This window comes from Camelus dromedarius, chromosome 3 (genome assembly GCF_036321535.1).
Source record: "Camelus dromedarius isolate mCamDro1 chromosome 3, mCamDro1.pat, whole genome shotgun sequence".
NCBI lineage: Eukaryota > Metazoa > Chordata > Mammalia > Artiodactyla > Camelidae > Camelus > Camelus dromedarius.
The window spans coordinates 59,575,509-59,588,797 of record NC_087438.1 but is presented as its reverse complement, the minus strand read 5'-3'; the positions used below and the strand labels follow the sequence as shown (position 1 = coordinate 59,588,797).

Below are 13,289 nucleotides of genomic sequence, written 5' to 3'. Positions count from 1 at the left end.
TTCTTACTATTACTACCAACTCTACATTGCCCCATGATTTCTTCCAGGAAGCAGAAATCTTAGGTCATAATGCCATGAACTGCTCAAAAGTGTTTTCCAATGGGAAGCATCCCAAATATATCACAGGTTGGGTAAAAAAAATGTGCAAAAATTATTCATAATTAATGAAACAGTGTTTTCCATTTTAAAAACAATTCTTGTAACTTGGAAGACACTAAATAAGCTTAAAAATTAGGACTTAATAAAATCATTCTATGGAAATGACATAATAAGGAATACATTAAATTAAAAGATTTCAAACTTGTAAGGGTAAATAAATTTTAAAGGCACTGAGAAAGACTACGTAAAACAGACTTACAACACACTCTGGGAAAACATCTAGATTTGCCTTTAGGGACTCACCAGACAACTGCCCTGCACCAAAAATAGTCCTTAACATCACAAATAGAATCAGGGGCTAGATTTCATCATGAGACTTCACTATATTTTTTCCATTATTATATTCCTTTTCTTCAAGTTAGACATTTCAGATTTTTAGTATCTTGTATGTTTTATATTTACAAATTATAATATTGATGATAATGAGGAGCAGGTACTATATACAATTCTATCCAAAAAAAATCTTTTCATTAATTTATTTCAATAAATTAATTTCAATACAGAAGGCTTACTTTATTTTTTTAATATATGTATTACTGTATTATTTATTTTATTTTTTCTGGGGGGAGGTAATTAGGTTTATTTATTTTTAGAGGAAGGACTGGGGATTGAACCCAAGACCTCTTGCATACTAAGCATGCTCTCTACCACTTGGGCTACACCCTCCCCTCTAGAAGGCTTACTTTAAAATTTCAAGTGGAAAATCCACTGTAGTAGAATCTAGCCAAATATTTTCCTAACTCCATGGTCTATAACTAGTATACTACATATAAAAGAACAGACAGAAAGGTAATTTTTGCCTAATATCAATAAAATCATTAATTATTTAGTTAGAAATTCCAACACTCCAGAAACTCCAAATTCTAAAAACTACCCACGAGAAATTCTATTCAAAATAGTTGGTCATATCAGAGTTTAAAAAAACTCAGAATCCTCAAGACTCAGTTTTACTTCCCATGTTTTATGACTATTTATAAGAATCATCAGGGCCATAAAAGTTATTACCATTCTTATCAATGTAGGAATGAACTGGCCCAAATGCTGTCATTTAGTAAAATAATAATAAATCATTCATTCACTTGAACATTCACCAAACATCTCTTAACTCTCTATGATGCCGGGCAGCATGCTAGTCACCAGGAATAGAGAGGCAATTAGACAGGCATGGATTCTACCCTATCAGTCTAACGGGGAAGAGCAGGCAGTTAAACAAATACCAATGAAGCGTGGTGACGGTTCAGACGGGATGAGCATAGGGAACCAGGAAGACCATACAAGGGTCTGTTAAACCTCGCAGGCAAGATAAGGTGAAGCTGAGACCTAAGGAATGAGTGAGGGAGCTACTTTTGTGCAATGTATTCTCTCACTTCCGCAACTCTGCACCTTCATCCCTCATTCCCTACATACCCTTCCCACCTCCTTATTCCTTCTCATCCTCTTGGATTTAGTTTGAACAGCATCTCTTCAAGGAATCCTTCCCGAATCCCCATCTCCATCAGTCTAGAACGGATGCCCCTCCCCGATGCTTTCAGTGAACCCATACACATCTGTATCCACCAGTCCTGTAATTGCCTATAAAGGCTTGGCCTCTTGGGCTAATAAAATCCAAGAAGAGATTTCTTTGAAGCTTCTGGGAAAGCCTTCCTAGTTCCTCCAGAAAGCTTCTGAAATGGCCCTTTTCACTTGATAACCATCTTGCTCCTAGCCACTGATGAAGCTGATCTATGGAGAAGGTAAGGAAAAAGAAAGGAAGGAAAACTTAGCCAAAACTACTGGATTCAAATGTCCCTGAATTCCACCCTACTGCTGGACTTTCAGTGGTAGAACCAACAAATTTCCTTATTCCTACAGCCATCTGAAGTTGGGTCTTCTGTTACCTGTAGCCAAAAACATAGTAATGATACCGACATTACGATGGGACTCATGTCTTTTTTCCTTAGCATCCAACATACTATTTAGCCCCTTGCAGTTATTTCAGAAATGCTTCTTAAGTAAATGAAGCAGGTAATTCAAAGAAAATATCTGATAGCAATGAAATCATAAATTATATACCTAAAAACACTGAAACAAGGATTTTTAAAGGGGGTTTTAAAACTATAATTAGAAAGCCTGCCGTTTTTAGAGGTTTCCTATATGGTAATGAGAGTAAACTGTGTCTTCTGCTCTTCCAAGCCTCCTCACTCAGAGCCTTCTATCTCGTCCCTACTACGCCCACAAGGCAGTTCCTCTTACACCCTTGCTGCCCAGGGTCCTCATATTTTTCTACCCACCCCACTTTCAAAACCTGTTCTCCAGGAAGAGCTGTATGCTCACTCACACTGAGTTTTATGGATCTGATTTAAACAAAGTGTTATCATTTCTAGGGGTATTTGCAAAATCCAAAAATTTTAATCTCTAATTATGCAACTTCAGGCATCAGCAAGCAGGTAAAGGAGGCATTTGAGGAGCCTGATGGCCAACTCTGTGGTCATGAAACAGCAGGAAGAGATGCCTGATTTCCTTGCTTACAAGGGCAACTCCAAACATTGTCATCAATGGCCAGCGCTCCAGCTCAACAGGAACCCACTCTTGTTCCATTTTCTTAAGAACAAAATAATCCAGTAACCTGTGAACCACATCTACCAAGTGACATTCATGCCTCTAAGAAGTTCTGGCTGTAGACTTTATCCCTGGGATGGGACTTAACACCATCTGGTCTGTATCCCATTTGGAACTGACTAACACCACAATTATAAGAAGCATCTACACTAGAAATTCCCCAATCTCCAAATCCTGTCAGGTAATTATAAACAATGCTTAATTTACTCCAATGCTGAACAAACTCAAGATTCCTTGTTATAGACACCTCAAACTCAGATGAAAACTAAACTATTTATTTTAAAAAGTAGATGTCCCTAATGTTCCAATCTAGTATAACTACAAATTGTTTTGATTGCCTTTATTTTGCAAATCAGATATTCCAGAGCCACCTTTATTGCCAAACATAAAAGCATCCCACTGCACACCTCAACAGAATTGTCTGTATATCCTTAATGTCTTTCCAAGCACTTTTATGCAGTCAGCACTCTATACATTAGGAAAGGAATGGATGTGCGCTTTGTGGGTTTCTTATAATAGCAATGAACCTTCACAGTCAGACCCATTCCTTAATTTTGCTTACTTTTTTATTCAGCTGCATTGATACTACATTGCTAGACAAAGATAAGAATGAGTATGAGACTTGAGTTTAAAAAAACAATACCGCCATCCAAGGAGCAAGTGCTGAGCTTGTGAAAAAAACAGCTCCCGTTTTATTAAATAATAGTGTTCATGCAAGGATGTCTGAAGTACTCTGCAAGGCTAATTAGGACAGATCAATGTACACTTACCTCTCTAGAAGGCTGAAAGGTGTGTAGTGACTACGTGCCATTAAAAATTTACTTGACCATGGGCACCAGATGATGTCCATGAGGGAATGACCCTGGTGTGCACTCTAAGTTTCCATTTTGATCATGTCATCTCCAATGAATCAAAAATGTCATAGACACCATTACTATCACACAGCCTCATAGCAGCTGATGTGCTATATATGTTTGAAAGGATTGTATCAATTAACTATATTATCTATAAAGCCATGCTTGCAATTACTACCACTTCACAATTTATCATTAACACATTTGGCATATTTTTTTTCCAAAGTAACATTTATTTAAAGGTTAATCAAAATTCTTAGAACAGCATTTATTATAATGTGATTTTTGATAATTGACTAAATCAGTGGCTCTTAAGAAAAACACCCTTGTCTCAGTCCTTTTCAGTATACACCACAGTGCCATGTGGGGAAAAGAAATACATATTAGAAATGTTCATTTGAGACCTCGTCATGGAAGATCATATATTAATGTAATCAGGTGGTACATTTACATGCTCATTAGTAATCCATCATTAGTCCAAATGCTCACTATTAGGAATAAATGTACAACAAGTTATTCAGAATACCCAGAAATAGTATTTCTGATTTAAACATTCAGAATAAGCTGACTGAAATAAGTGCACATCTTGAATTTGAACTTTCAAGGCACATCACTAAAGTCAATCAGTTATGTCAGGACACTCAAAATAATCTCAATTATAAAATTCCTGCCCCTCCCTTAAGGGGCGGGTTCAGTAGGGGAGAGTTCCAATATCTGAATCTTTTTAATTCACTGTAACTGCAAAAATTCCTGATGAAGTGTGTGTTTAAATTTTATGCTTTAATACATAGCATGCCACTAAAACCACATTAGTTATGCTTTATGCTGTTTAATCATATGTCAAAATCTGTAAAGTCTATTCTAGCATGCTAAGGTAATTTAACTGCAATTAATCAATCAAGGAAATAAATAAAATGTAATAAATGCCAAATAATGTAACATTTTTAAAAACAAACTACTATCTGCACATTTATTCTAAAAATACTTACTAGCCAACACCATTGAAGGAAAAACAGACTGAAAATTAGATTTACTGAATCTTTTTCCCATTAGCAGCTAGCTTGCTCTAAACTTACAAATGTTTGAAAAAGATCTTTGGCATGATCTGATTTTCCAACTAAAATGTGAGTAACTTGAGCATCAAAACTTACCATTTTTTTTTACCCCTGTGCCTAACACAATGTTTTAATTATAATAGGTGTATAGTGTGTACTGGATGAAAGAATGAATGACTCAAATACGCACAAACTAGATTCTTTCATCATAATGTTTAGGACCTACAACAATAGTCCTACTTTCTTCTGGCAAAAATTGTATATTATACTTTTTTGGCATTAAACTAAAGGTAGTGTCACTTTCTTTATTAATTCTTTCCTTTTTTCATAGAGTCAGTTAGGAACTAGCAAGGAAGGTTGGTGATGTGTGTGTTTGTATTTCTTCCCCCAAATGAAAACAGTGATTTTCTTTCCAGGGATGCAATTTAACAGTTTGATGGATATACTTTTGGACTAAGACTAGGAAGGACAATTATAAGTCCTGGGTCCAGTCGGCAAGAATTCATTAAGCACCAAGTGCATCCCCTACATTAGTCACTACGATTATGCCAATGAGTCAAAAGTATGCTCCTGCTTTCCAGGCCATAATTCAGAGAAGACATATATGTGTTTATTCAACAAGCATTACAGACTACACTTTACTCCATGCAAAGCACCAAAGGGGAGGAGGACAGCCAGCAACTCTCAGTTCTCAAGAAGGGTCTAACAAAGGAATTAACCAGTAACCGTATGTCAAGCAAAAAGTCATGAATATCATTGAAAAACTACAAACTCATTTCCATGGGAACCCCAGAAGAGACGCTGGTGAAATCATGGAAGTCTTAAGGAAGCAGATGGCATAAAAATAGATGAAGAGAATCTCCCAGATAATATAAATTAGTGCATTTACTAGGGATGAAGGAATCGAAAGTAAGAGCCCAAAAGTTTTCAGAACAAGTTACTCGCTTTCTTGATAATGACTGAATCTATTTCTTCTCATCAAATTCTTGCTGACATAAAATGATAACTTCTCGATTAACGACCACCCAGCACAAAGAACGTTGAAAAATTTGCTGTTCAAGGTTCCTGGTGATAACTGTAGCTGAGAAATCTCAAGACTGAAACTGTCACAATCATATGACAACAAACGAGACTTGCCCTTCCCACCACCACTCCACCCACTGACATGTGGCTATGAGGCACCTGAACTGTGATTAGTCCAAACTGAGTTGTCCCGTAAGTGTGAAATACACACTGGACTTCAAAGACTTAGTTACAAAAGAAAAAAGAAAGTAAAATATACCAATAATTTTTAATATTGGTTACCTGTTGATATCATATTATTTTGGATATTTCAAATGGAATATGTATATTATTAAGTTATTTTTACATATATCTTTTTACTTTTTACTGTGGATACTAGAAAATTATTGAACAGTGCTAGTCCAAAGGCATTTTGAAGAAGGATAACTTTTTAAGTATTTCATGCTAGAAAGAAAGGATAAAATTCAGCAACATGCACTGGCATTTCAAATGATTATCTGATATAAAAATTTTATATAAGGAGCCACAAAACACTCTTCCCCCAAAATGCACAGTTGAGAAAACAAGAGCATCTTTCTTGATGAACTGAATCTCCTGCCCCACTCTGACCTGATAGTAAGTGGCATTAGTTTTTATACCTCCCTTTTTCTCTGGCAGAATGCTTCAGTCTAAAATTCAAGTTACTCAAATGCAGGCTTTTTTGATACAGCCTAGATTTTCTGGTTCAGTTTAACATCACCCCTTCTTTCTTATTTGCCTTGGTTCTGCCCCTTACTATAATGGTCTTACTGTAAGTTATGGTAAAGCTTTTTGGAAATAAGAAGAGTTAAATATCAAATAAGAAAATGAGTGAGCCTCTTACTATGGTGTAATCAGTGAGAGACAACTCTCAAGAGACTCACTCGGTCTGTGGCCCTTCTCCCTGTTACAGGCATGAGGCATGATGGATGTTTACCAGTATCGGGCCAGTCTTCACATTTGGGATCATAAATACAGAGCTGATCCATCCAAGGCTGTCACCCAAGGGTCAGTGAGATTTGTTGGCACAATATTCAAACTGCACAGTGAGTCTGAAGTCACATGCAGCTGTAGGTAACACAGTATCAAATCAGGCATTGGAAGGAGCAACTATCCAAATACCCAGACATCAGGCAGGTGGTGGTCATCTTCTGATCTGATCATATTTTGTAAGATATCACAGTGTGGAGGGAGGACAGAGATAGCATCCCAAGATCCAAGGAGACCTAGCAGAGACCTAGGCCCATAAAGAGAGGAAGGGGATAATTTCTGTGACAGTGAGGCCACACAAACCCCTGGAACTAGGCTCAGAGTCATGGCCTCCCAGATCCCAAGGACTACAGAGATTCAAGCTGAGATTGAGCAGCAAGCCTAGCAGTTGTAGTTGGGCAATCAGATGTACCCACTGAGGAAGAAAGAGTCAAAGGCTCTGGATATGCTTCCTACTATTGGTTTTGGTCCAGGAACTGACGGGCTTAGCTACAGGTGGGAACATCAGTATACTCAGCTCAGTTTTGCTCAGGTAGATGCACGGCTAAGAACAGAGATGGTGGCAGTGCCTCTCCCCTCATGAACTGGAGACATTATACTGGTACCTATGCAATACTTATTTTAAAATTAATGTTTCAAGGATATTTAAGCTGCCTAGAAAAAAAAATTCAGAGTTTCCTAAATCTATGAAAAAGCCACTGTTTCCTGTTAATACCTATTCCTCTTCAAAAAAAAAAAATGCTTGTAATATTATTTACTGTAGAACCAGACTAACATAGCACAATCTTAAGGCTGTAAGAAAACTATAGAATGTTATGTAACTTTAGGAATCCTTATAAATAAATACATTTTAAAGAAATAAATAAGAATAAGAAATAAGTAATAATTTTCTCAGATAATCAGAGCTGGGATAGGATACAGAAAATATCATGGCCATCTAAAAATCAAGACCACACTGTCAGCACAAATTACTGGAAAATGAGAAAGAAATACACTAAGTCACCTGTACTATTGACGTAATTGTATGTTTTCTTAAACAGTTTTAAAGGATTTAGCACACAAGTAAGTTTTTATTTCAGAAAATCATAATTAATAAAATGTCAAAATGAGAGGTAATACACAATTGGCCACCACAAAAAAATGAGAAAAAGTATCAGGATCTGATCAATAACAAATGACCTGTTAAATCTAAAATATATTATTGCTATGTTAGAAAAGTTTGAAAAAAATGGATCAAGAACCCACCACTTCATCAATGTAAAAAAAAAAAAAAAGAAGACATTCAAAAGATAGAACTAGTGTGAATTTCAAAAAGCAGACATAAGCAATTTCAAATTGGCTGCTATGTTCATAAAGGTAAATGACAAAAACGCCTATCCATACACTTTAAAATTCTATTTCAGGGAGACTCAGATCGGATTAAAAACTCTACAAATGTTTTCTGCCCAGTGAATATTCCAGTAACACACGCAGGTAGAGACTCAGACACCCTCCTTAGTCCAAGGGCAACTCCAAGGATGTCTTCCTGACACTGAGAGGAGGGGTGAGTTTCTGGAACAACTACAACCAATCACATCACAATATTTCCACCTTATATATTGTAAATCCTCCTTTTCATAGATCTGTGAAATAGACACAGCCTAACAAAAACTCTAAGATAACTGAGTTGTCACATTGAGTGGCTTTCCTAGTGCCTCCTACCAAGTACCAAAATATGTCCCCCAACATATCAGAAATAATATATTTTCTACTGAGTTCCAAGGGGGGGAAAACTTTTATAACTTAAGAAAACTCAAAATACGTGACAGTCTGTCACTGATTTAAAATACGTTCCAGTAACAAGTGACAGTGTATGTACAACACCCTCTGCAGCTGTATGTTCATCTCCACACACAAAGGCTATTTATTTCTAAACAGGTCACAGTAAAGCTTTGGTTGACGTGTACTGATGGCAGAATAGGGTCTGAGATGAGCCAAAGCTTTGTGTAATCCAAAACTCATTGATATTTAAATTTGGAATGGGTCTTTGAACTTACGTTTGAACATGTCATGAGAACATGAGACTCCTGTTACTTTATACACGCTCATTCTTAGAAAGTTTGCCTTGTATGGTGAAGGTATTTTACTGAGGCCTTAACGACTAGGGCACGTCACCATGTGTGCTGAGGGTGGGGGAGGGCTGCTCACAAGCCTTCCGCAAGCCCATCACCGCTAATACATACCCTTCCAATAGAAGCAGGAGCTGCCAGGGACACTGCGGGAGACAAGGGAGTAGTAGAGACACTTCCTCCACTCACATGCTCTACAGTGCTTCCCATACGCTGAGTCGTATTATAATGCACTGGCTGTTTCATTTCTCCCATCTCCCATGAAGTGCCAGATTTTTAAGAAAAAACATTTTATTTTGAAATAGTTAAAAATTCACAAAAAGGTGCAAAGAAATGTCCTGTGCTGTATAACCTTTCCCAGCCCCTCCTCCTCCTCCCAGTGTTAACATGTTACATGACAATAGCAAAACCAGGTAACTGACATTGGTACACAGAGCTTATTCAGACTTCACAAGTTATACATACACTTATTTGTGTATTTGTGTGTGCGTGTGTGTGTGTGTAGCTGTATGCAACTTTATCATATGTGTAGCTCGGAGCACCCACTAACACAGTCAAGACACTTAACTGCACCATCATCACAGACTCCCAGTGCCACCCTTTCAGGTCCACACCTAATCCCTCCCCTCCCCTCTCATCCCTGGCAACCACAAATCTATCCTCCATTTCTATAATTGTGTTATTTTATGAATGTTGTATAAATAGAGACAAATAATAATGTACCCATTTAAGATAAATTTTTTTCATTCCGCGTAGTTTCCTCGAGGTTGACCCAAGCTGTTGCCCACATCAATAGTTCATTACACTTTATTGCTAAGTAGTATTCCACACTATGGCTCTATCACAGTCTGTTTAACCATTTATCCATTATGGACATTCGGGTATTTCCAGCTTGGGGCTATTACTAATAGAGTCATTTTGAATACTCATGTACAAGTTTCAGTGTGAAAATAAAATGGCAAGATTTTTAAGGGTAGTGTGATTCATCACTATTATCTCCAACACTTTATACAACACGTCGTAGGTAATCAAAATATTTGCTGAAGGAATGAATGAATGAACCACGAAACTGTCTCTAAATGGCACAAATAAAAATAGGATTCATCTTGTGGAAAAAACCTAATTAGTTGGGAGGGCATATATCAGCAAGAGGTCCTGTAAGTTACGTTGGCAGTTTAAAGACTGTAGCAGTGCCCCACAGGACACACACACACACAAACACATAGAGCAATTAAAACATTCTTCAGTTTGTTTTAAATACTGAGCTTTATGTTAAGATACTGCTTGACTTACAAAGCTATGGTTGAATTTTTGAGAAATAATCCGAGAGACTTCCTATCCAGCCAAGATGGACTAAGAGGGGTTAGATTTCCCCCCTTCCTAAAACAACCACCACCAAACTCTGACAAAATGTATGAAACAATGATTTTTAAGACACAGGACATCAGGCAAGAAAGAACAGTGGTCCCTGAGAGATGAGAAGCCAAGGAGGTGAATCTTATGATCACCCTGCTTACTGTCTTGAGGGTTGAGACAGCAGTGGCACGGAGGGTAACTCAAGGGACACAAATGCCCCACCTGTGTTGAGGAAACAGAATGGAAGGCATGTGGGAATAAGGTGGCTACAGTTCAAGGTCAGAGCACGTGGCAGAGGGCTGCTACACAGAGAACGCTCTCCTGAGACCTGTGGAGTCCCACTCAGGAACTGAGCACAGTATTGATCTGGGTAAATGTGTGAGGACACTATCAGAGGCTGGGTATTCCTTAACTCTAAGGAATAAATGGATCTAAGCAATGATCAATATCTGCTAACGTTTCAAATCGAGAGAGAATCAGTAGTCTTGCCCAGCCTTCTCCAAATGGTCTGGTCAAGGTCCTAGCATTAACAGAAAAGGCATAGGACGGAAGATCTTGTTAAATAGTTCCACAGGAATGCATCAGCAAATACAAACTATGGAAAGCTGGACAAACACAAACAAACCAGTTTTCTCAGGAAATAAGGAAAAATAAACAGAGGGGAACCTATACATTAAAAGAGAAGTATCAACCAACTGCAGTGTATGGATCTTATTTGTATTCTGTTTCAAACAGTAAAAAGTAATTCTAAACATTTTTGAGACAATTGGGAGAATCTGAATATTGATTTAACATATTTGATAACAATAAGGAAATACTTTTAGGTGTGGTTATTTTTTAAATGTGATTCATTTTTTTTCGATTTAAAAAAGTTCTAATCTTTTAAAAATGCCTGCTGAAATATTACAGGATAAAATGATGTTGTGTCTGGAATTAACTTCAAAATAATTTGGGGTGGGGGTGAGAGGTGGGCATGGGGGTATGACGAAAGAAAATTTACCATGACATGACAGTTGTTGAAGGTGGGTGTAATTGGATGGAAGTTCACTGCACTATTCGATTTTTAAATCTGCTTGGAATTTTCACAAAATAAATTTAGATAAATAAACTTAAAAATACATAAAGAAGTACAGTATCCATTGAGGCGGTGGCTAAGGACTCAGAGCTCACAGTCTATGTTTTTGAATCAAAACAATTTGTCAGACACAGAGATATCAGAGATAATATTTTACAAGGACACTGAAGACTGAATGGAGGACTGTCTTCTCTACACAGAACACTGGTTTTTAAGCAAGAATAGACCTTTTCTCTGAAAATCCAACAGCATGCAAGTGGTTGACTACCTATTCTAAGACACCAAAAAACATCAAAGGAGGTCAAAAAGCTGGGTCTGTAAATGTGATTGTTACTTCTTCTTGTTCTTTTCCTAAGGCAAGAAGTCTAACAGAGCGTATGACTGTTCTCCTTCCAACAGCATCCTTGCAATACAACTCATCCAGTTCAATTTGGCCATTCCCACGTTTACTGATTGCTTAACAACTCTATTTTCTGCTCACTTTTAGTTTTGGGGTTTTGAGATGAGGGCAAAGGAATCTTTAGAGATGTCTGAAATTCATTTTCAAGTCAGATAATTCATTAGAAAGTATGCTTTATCTAGAAACTGTTTTTCTTTCTTTCGTTCCTTTTTTTTTTTTTTGGCAGCAGAAGGGATACTCTGAGTAGCTTGTCCAAGGTTATGCCAAAAGAAATTTCCTCTCTCTTCTTAATTTATCTGAATTCTGCCCTCCAAAAGGACATGCCCAAGGGCAATGAATAGAGTTCTTAAGAAGATGAGTGTTTTATCATTCATTTAAAAAAATTCTTCATGGTCTTTAGTTTAATATCCTATAAAAAACCAATATCCTACATATAACTCATTTCTTAATCAAGAATGAGTTGATTTACAAATTTTTTTTAAAAAATCAATGTAAATTTAAAATTCTCAGTATTTTTAGGTAATTATTCTGTCTATAATATTACTGTACTAGTACTATTATTAAAATATCAACATGCACCCTAAAGTTCATTTTCATTGAATGCAAAAAAGCCCATGGGAGCAGATTTAAAACCTGAGATGTACTTTGGGAACAGAATCAACTTTGGAGAATCAAGGCCAGTGGGCATTTACATAGGCTGGTTACATTTTCAGAAGTATTTGTAAGGATGTACTACATACTGCAGAAATTCTAACTGCATTTTTCAAAATATTTATGATTATAGTTAGAACTCCCATTAAGGTGTTTTTCTTTTTACAGACAGTCTTGCTTGCAATGACCATTTTAAAAGTTGCTACCCTAGGCTTATAAAACAATATTATAATGTCTTCCCACTAACCATATTAAAAACTGTCATCTCTGGGAAATGCTACAAAAAATTTCAATGCCAACAATAATTCAAGTATTAAAGCAAATATAAAAATTGATAGTTTAATCTACAAAGGATTAAAAAGACTTTGCAAGGGAGTATTTTAATTTCTGATAAGAGCAAAATAATAGTATAGTAGCCACTAGTCACATATGGCCTATGTATTTTATTTACTTTTTTATTTGGCCTATATAAATTTAAACTAATTAAATAAAACTCAAAACTCAGTTACTCCATCACACGAGCCACATTTCAAGTCCTCAAGAGACACATGTGTTGACACTGGACAGTGCAGATACAGAACATGTTCATCATCACAGAAAGTTCTATTGAATAATGATGGTCTTTGTTAGAGAGACCACCACTGGTGAACTGATGTGCAGATATCAATTTATTTCTATCAAGCCAATTTTTCCTTTGGTATAAGAGGTTGAATTAAACTGACTGAATTTAAATGATCTTTCCAGAAAACTCTATATTCCAATGTAAACACTTAAAATTCTGCTACAAGAATCGCAGTGTAGATTTCCTTTTTCTTCGTGCTACAAGGAGAATGGGATTTTTAAAAATTCCGTTTCCTCAAGATACAGAAGTATAACATTAACTGGTCTTCTCTTTCACTTTGCATTTTCTTTCTTTGTAACCGTCTATTCTAACCCTGCTCTGCTTCCAAGTTTACCCAGCAATGGTCCAATCTTTATTTTGTGGCGAGGAATTTCTAGTTT

The 13,289-nt window shown here is 36.6% G+C and overlaps 1 long non-coding RNA gene across 3 annotated transcripts in view; it reads right to left on the bottom strand.

Moving 5' to 3' along the window:
• LOC105099638 (uncharacterized) overlaps window positions 1–13,289 on the bottom strand; it is a 140,478-nt gene that overhangs the window by 111,033 nt on the left and 16,156 nt on the right. The gene's annotated exons all lie outside the window — the stretch shown is intronic.